We start from the raw sequence: 6,060 nt of genomic DNA, 5'->3' as shown, positions 1-6,060 counted from the left end.
GGGGTTATCGCGTGCATCCCTTGCATTAACATTAAAAGCTCTAGCACGTGGTGGTCCGCCATCTTTTCGTTTGTTCGGGCACTCGTTTCTGAAATGGCCCGTCTGCCCGCATTCGTAACACTTTTTCGGCCCGTTGGTGTTCGGCCTCCCTGTCATCATGGTAGTCTTGCAGTCTCTACCGATGTGCCCGCTCTTCTTACACTTCTCACAAACAGCATTACAATACCCGGTGTGGTGCTTGTAGCACCTCTTGCATTGTGGTAGCGTGCCTTTGTAGTTCGGGTTGGAGTTGTTGTTGTTGGGGTTGGGGTTGTTGTTGTTTTGCCTGAACCCTTCATGTCGCTTCGCCGGGTTTTGATCATAGTTTCTACCCCTGTTGTTGTTATTGTTGTTGTGGTTGTTGTGGTTGTTATCCCATTTCCTCTTTTCGCTACTACCAGCTTCAAACTTAGCCTTTTTCGGCTCATCAATAAGGATCTGATTCATGAGAGTATGCGCCATGCGCATTGCTTTCGGGAACATTCGGTGGTTTGGATGAGGTGACATTTCCTTTGATGGACTTAGGGAGTCCCGATAAGTATTTCTCCATGCGCTTGAATTCGGGGGTGACCATGGTCAGACACATTAATGCTAACTCCAAAAACCTACGATTATAACTGTTAAGGTCGTTCCCTACGGCCTTCAACTGCATGAATTCAATTTCTATCTTCTGAATTTCGGTTCTTGGACAATACTCATCAATCATAGCACACTTAAACTCTTCCCAAGGCGTAGTATACGCCTCATCAATCCCTTTTGCTTGAGCTAATGTGTTCCACCACGTTAGCGTGCCGTCAGATAGCGTGCAAGATGCAAACTTGGTCTTATTATCCTCCGAACAGTTGCTAACTCAGAATACTGATTCAAGTTTCTCGAACCATCTGGTGAGACCAACTGGTCCCTCGGTGCCGCTGAAGTTATGCGGTTTGCAGCTCTGGAATTCCTTGTATGTACACCCATTTCGAACGGGTGGAATAACTGGTGGTGGTGGCGGTGGAGCTTGGAGATTTCTTTCTGCTAGGGCTGCAGCGACCCGTTCGCTGATCATGTCCTCAGTCTGGGCGGCGGTAGGTGTGGTTCTTCCTTTAGCCATGGTATTCTAAACAAAAATTTTGACCCAAGTCAAAATCCAGCATGCAAGTAGTAGTAATACAGTATATAGTGACCAACATGGAATCAAAACATCACATGTTATTAAATAATGCATCTAGGTACAAATACCACAGAATCATCGTACAACAATGTAAATAGAATATCGTGCAAGAATTAAATAACGCAAAGTTCCATTCATTAATAATAATAAGTTTCATACATCTGAATAAGTTCGTACAATACATATGAAATACATGAAACTATGTCTAGATTACATCATGGAATCTAAATACAAGGTCCTACGGTGAAGGTGGGTGAACTTCTCCTCGAGCCAACTGCTCCTCGAGCTCAGTGACTCGAGCTCGGAGAGTCTCAGTCTCCCTCATCAGTTCCTCGTTAGAGGGAGCTGGTGGGGCAGGCGGTGCAGGTGGGGTGGGTGGTGCGGGTGGTGCTGATGTAGATGGTCCGGCTCCGGATGTAGACGGTACGTTCCTAGATGTAAGTGGTCCGTATCTAAATCTAGGTGGTACGGTTCCAGGAATAGTCAATACGTAACGGGGAACCTTACGTATCTGTGGGTCGGCAGGGTATGGTACAACTCGTTTACGAGCAGTAACCCTACGACGATGGCCAAATGCGTCAGTAAAAGCACGACCTCCATTCACCCCTGGAATGACGGTGCCGTCGGAACGGTACCGCTTCTTCGGCGGGGTGGAGGGTGCCTGAATAGGTCTATCAGCAGGATCCTCATCATCGCTGGAGTCGTCTGATGATGAAGAATCGGTGGATGATGAGTCATCCGAATCGTATGGTGGTGACACTGGTGGCTGAGCTGGTAATCCAAAGCGTCCGAAGGCGGCCAACATCTGTCGGTGTCTGCCTGGCGGAATCACGACTAAACGTCCGTCGGGAGTGCGTCGGCAAGGTGTGCGCATGTGGTTACGAAACGGCCCTTCCCCGAACTCCGCGGGGATCTCAATACCACCAATGCGGGGCTGTGACCTCGAGGGTCCGGGAGCAGACACTGGGGCAGGTGCACTAGTACTAGCTCCGGAAGTAGAGGCGCCGGGATCATTAGTGGGTGTCGGGGCCGGTGTATCGGCAGTAGCAGCAACAGGTGTAGCAGTAGGTAGGGTGACGGGGTCTGAGTCTGTACTGCCCTAAATGCCAGCAGGTGGAACATCCGACATCTGAACAAGGAAAAATAAATTTTCCATGTCAGTATGTCATAAAGCAAGTAAATAATAGGCCAACAGTTTAAATCATGTATAACAATAAGTAGCATGGCAATATCAGTAATCGTACGAAACTAGCATGCAATCGAAAGCAAGTAATAGCATGCAGTAGTGAAATCACGTAGTAGCATACGGCATATAGCAGTAACAGTAAGCAGCAGCATGCAGTAAGTTCAGCGGAAACAAGTAAACTAGCAAGTTGTAGATTAGTCCTATTAGTGAATCCTACTCGGGTCGGTCTTAGACTCACTAATGCAACCTAATTCCCTACAACCAATACTCTGATACCAAATGTGATGCCCCGTACAAAACCATCGTGTATGAATCATCAACAACAGGATCATTACAAGGTTAAGTACTATATGCTGTAATTAAAGAAGTTGCATTCACGATAAAAAGGTGATGTCATAACCGACATCAAATGTTTTACATTCCAAAAACATGCTTCGGTAAGTAGAAGCAATAAATAAGTGTACGTGACCCCGAAGGTCGTTACATAATATAGTTTCAAAAGTAAATAAGTTTGAATGCAAGATAAGTAGTCATGCGATAACAACTCTAAGCAGCGGGTTCTACAGCACGACTAGTACACAGCGGAAGCAACCTCAAGCACCTGAGAAATACATGCTTAAAAACGTCAACACAACGGTTGGTGAGCTATAGTTTAAGTATAACAGTATGTAAGGTAGGCCACGAGATTTCAGTGCTACAAAGAGCGTTTCAAAACAGTATGATAAAGTATATGTTTAACCGTGGGCACTTGGTAACTAACTTAACGTTTATAATACCCCCTGAAAGTACACTTGGTGAGTGCGTATGTTTACGAAGTATTAAACACTCGTTGACTGCTAGCGCGACTAGCCCGAGTGGGGATGTCAAATCCTATGGATCCATATCTAAGATTCGCGTTCACCGGTTCATAAACCAATGATTAAACGTTACCGAGCTAAAGGGAATGTTTCTGCCGTTATATAACCCACACATATATAAAGTTTAAGTACTCGTGCCTAGTATGTAAAACATAAAATCCGCATGTATTCTCAGTTCCCAAAATAAGTTAAAGTAAAAAGGGAATGCTATAACTCACAATGATATGTAGCGGTAAAGTAGTAGTCGGGAAAGGTGTGCAAGTAAATGGTCCGAAGTCCTCAACCTAAGTCAAATAGTAATAAGTCAGTAAATCGTCTTAATAGGTTTAAAAGTATGTAATTAAGGTCTTAAGGGTCATCATCATTCATCATCAAACAAAAGGCGTAAAGTAAGTTTCGTTTATGAAAGTAGTTTTCAACAAAGTCTGACTTCAGTCAGTCGCCACGGCCTCTACCCTTACTGAATTAAGGTGAGACCAGTGTCCATGGCTCCGTATATGAGTCCCTTAAGTGTGGTAAAATTTACAGAAGTAAACTCGTCTTGGTTTGACCGTGGCGACGGTCTAAGTGCGAGTAGGTCAGAAATTTCTGCACAACGTTAAAGGACATAGTAACGATCGGAGGGCCATAAATCCTAAACCGTAACTCGGATTAAGACGAGTCCTATATGAAAAGTTATCTAATCGAAAAGTTCTATCTAAAAATAAAGGTTAGAACAGCCCAGGTCTACTGGTATGTTCCATAAGCATCAAGTCAGTAGGTTTTGGACAGAACAGTGAGTTTAAAAGGGTTCCGGTGGTCTTGGTGCTTGATGTTCATCATGGCTCTCATCCTTGATGCATATAGCTTCAAGTGTACAACTCATTGATGTATCTACATCATCTTAACCAAGTCCTGACCATCATAACCCATGTGCAAGTCTAAGACATGAAGCACAACTCACTTAAGAGTTGTATGAAGTTTGATGAACCAAAGTTGCATCAAAGTCTTAGATCTAACACATACATGGACTTTAAAGCTAATAACAAGTTACAAACTTGAAAGTAAACTAACTAATCAAGATCATAAGTAGTAGAACATAGTTCTTAGTTTGATCTTGAAGATCCAAGACTCAAAAGTCTAGATCCAAAGTTACATTTAAAGAAAACTTGTTTGTGTGTTCTTGAACTTCCAAGGTTAACTTGATTTGTTCAAGAGATATGAGATCAAGACTAACTTGTAGTACTTGACCATATAAACTAACTACATGAAATTAAAGTGTATAAAATAAAGAAACAAGTTAACTAAACAAGTAATTAGTTCAAGGGTTGCTCATACTTTAAAGATTCAACCAAAGTTGATCTTTAAGTAAAGTAAACTTTAAGTTTACTTCCATGACTTACAAGTATGATTTCAACAACAAGAACTTTATAATCTTTGAAACATTATATGTAGAACATAAACTAGAGAGTTTAGTTCTTGATTGTTCTTGTTAAAACAAGATAAAAGATAAATCAAACTAGAAAGTTAGATTCTTGAAACATGTAAGTAAATAACAACAATTAACAAGACAAGTAACATTAACAACAAAGAACAACAAATGATGATGATGATTTGCATGTATGTATAAGGTTTTAAGAAGAAAAGAAGAAGAGAAAAAGTCTTCAAGATTACTTACAAGAACTAGAGAAAAGAGAGAAAAGAAATGTTGCAAGTAAGAGTGTGAGTTGGAAATGAGAGATGCAAGTGAGTACTAGTGAACAAGTAGTGTAAAAAAATTTCAAAACACCACTAAATGGTCACATGGTTTCGGCATTCAGCAGAAAAAAAGGAGGGGAAGGGTTGGTTCATTGGTTACTAGTATGTAAAGATGACAAAAGTTGGATAATGAGGATGCATGCATGGGAAGTGTATGTTAACTAGATTCCAAGTGTTGAAACTAACTAGTTACCTTACTAAATGATACTTACACTTGAAGACATGGACTAACTAAGTCCACTAGTAGTGTAGGGTGGGCTTGGAAGTCCAATAACATGAGTCCATTACACTAACAAAGCCCAAGTTCAAATAAATCACAAGTTAAACCAATTAAAGCCCAAGTAACTAACTAATAGCCTTAGTTAATTAAAATGATTAATAAATTTAATCATGAATGTAAATAATATCTAAAAATATTATTCGTAAAAGTTCCGGGTGTCACAAAGACGTTTCGGGCCCTTAAAAGTCAAGTACGGGCAATCATGGCAACATGTAAATGTAATAACGTACATTCGTTTAAACACACATATTAATAATAGTAATTATTAATAAATAAATGTTGGAAATTCCAGGGTCGTTACAGATTTCCTTTGATTAAATGCGTAATCTGCCTCGATTGTTATGTCTGATATTTTGCTATAAATTGACCTCTTCCGTTTCATTTATTTTCACCACTCCTATAATCTTCTTTCTTATTTCATACTTACAAAAGATTTGTGAAAATGTTTCATCCAGTTCTGATTCTTGATATTTTCTTGGCTACCATATCATTCATTCTTCTTTTTCATCTGCCATCAGAGGAGGTTATTTTCTTCTACTATTACCTTGGGGTTATATTGTTTTTCATTCTCCCGTGTCTTTATATTGCTATACGCATTGATATACACGGTTTGTAGTTTCAGAGTTGTTTTCGGGCTTTATATTTTCCATTATATTTCGGAGCTTCATGCTTTCGTTTTCTCTTCCCGACTTTAAGTCAAGCGAATAATGGTCTAGAATTCATAGGTATGAATTTCGGAATGAACGTAATTAATGTTCTAAGAAAGAAACGGTAATGGCACAATCTGGCTTGTCAAATTACCAGAATA

The sequence above is a fragment of the Rutidosis leptorrhynchoides genome, chromosome 11 (genome assembly GCF_046630445.1).
Source record: "Rutidosis leptorrhynchoides isolate AG116_Rl617_1_P2 chromosome 11, CSIRO_AGI_Rlap_v1, whole genome shotgun sequence".
NCBI lineage: Eukaryota > Viridiplantae > Streptophyta > Magnoliopsida > Asterales > Asteraceae > Rutidosis > Rutidosis leptorrhynchoides.
The sequence above is the reverse complement of the archived record's forward strand: the minus strand, read 5'-3'. Positions refer to the sequence as shown.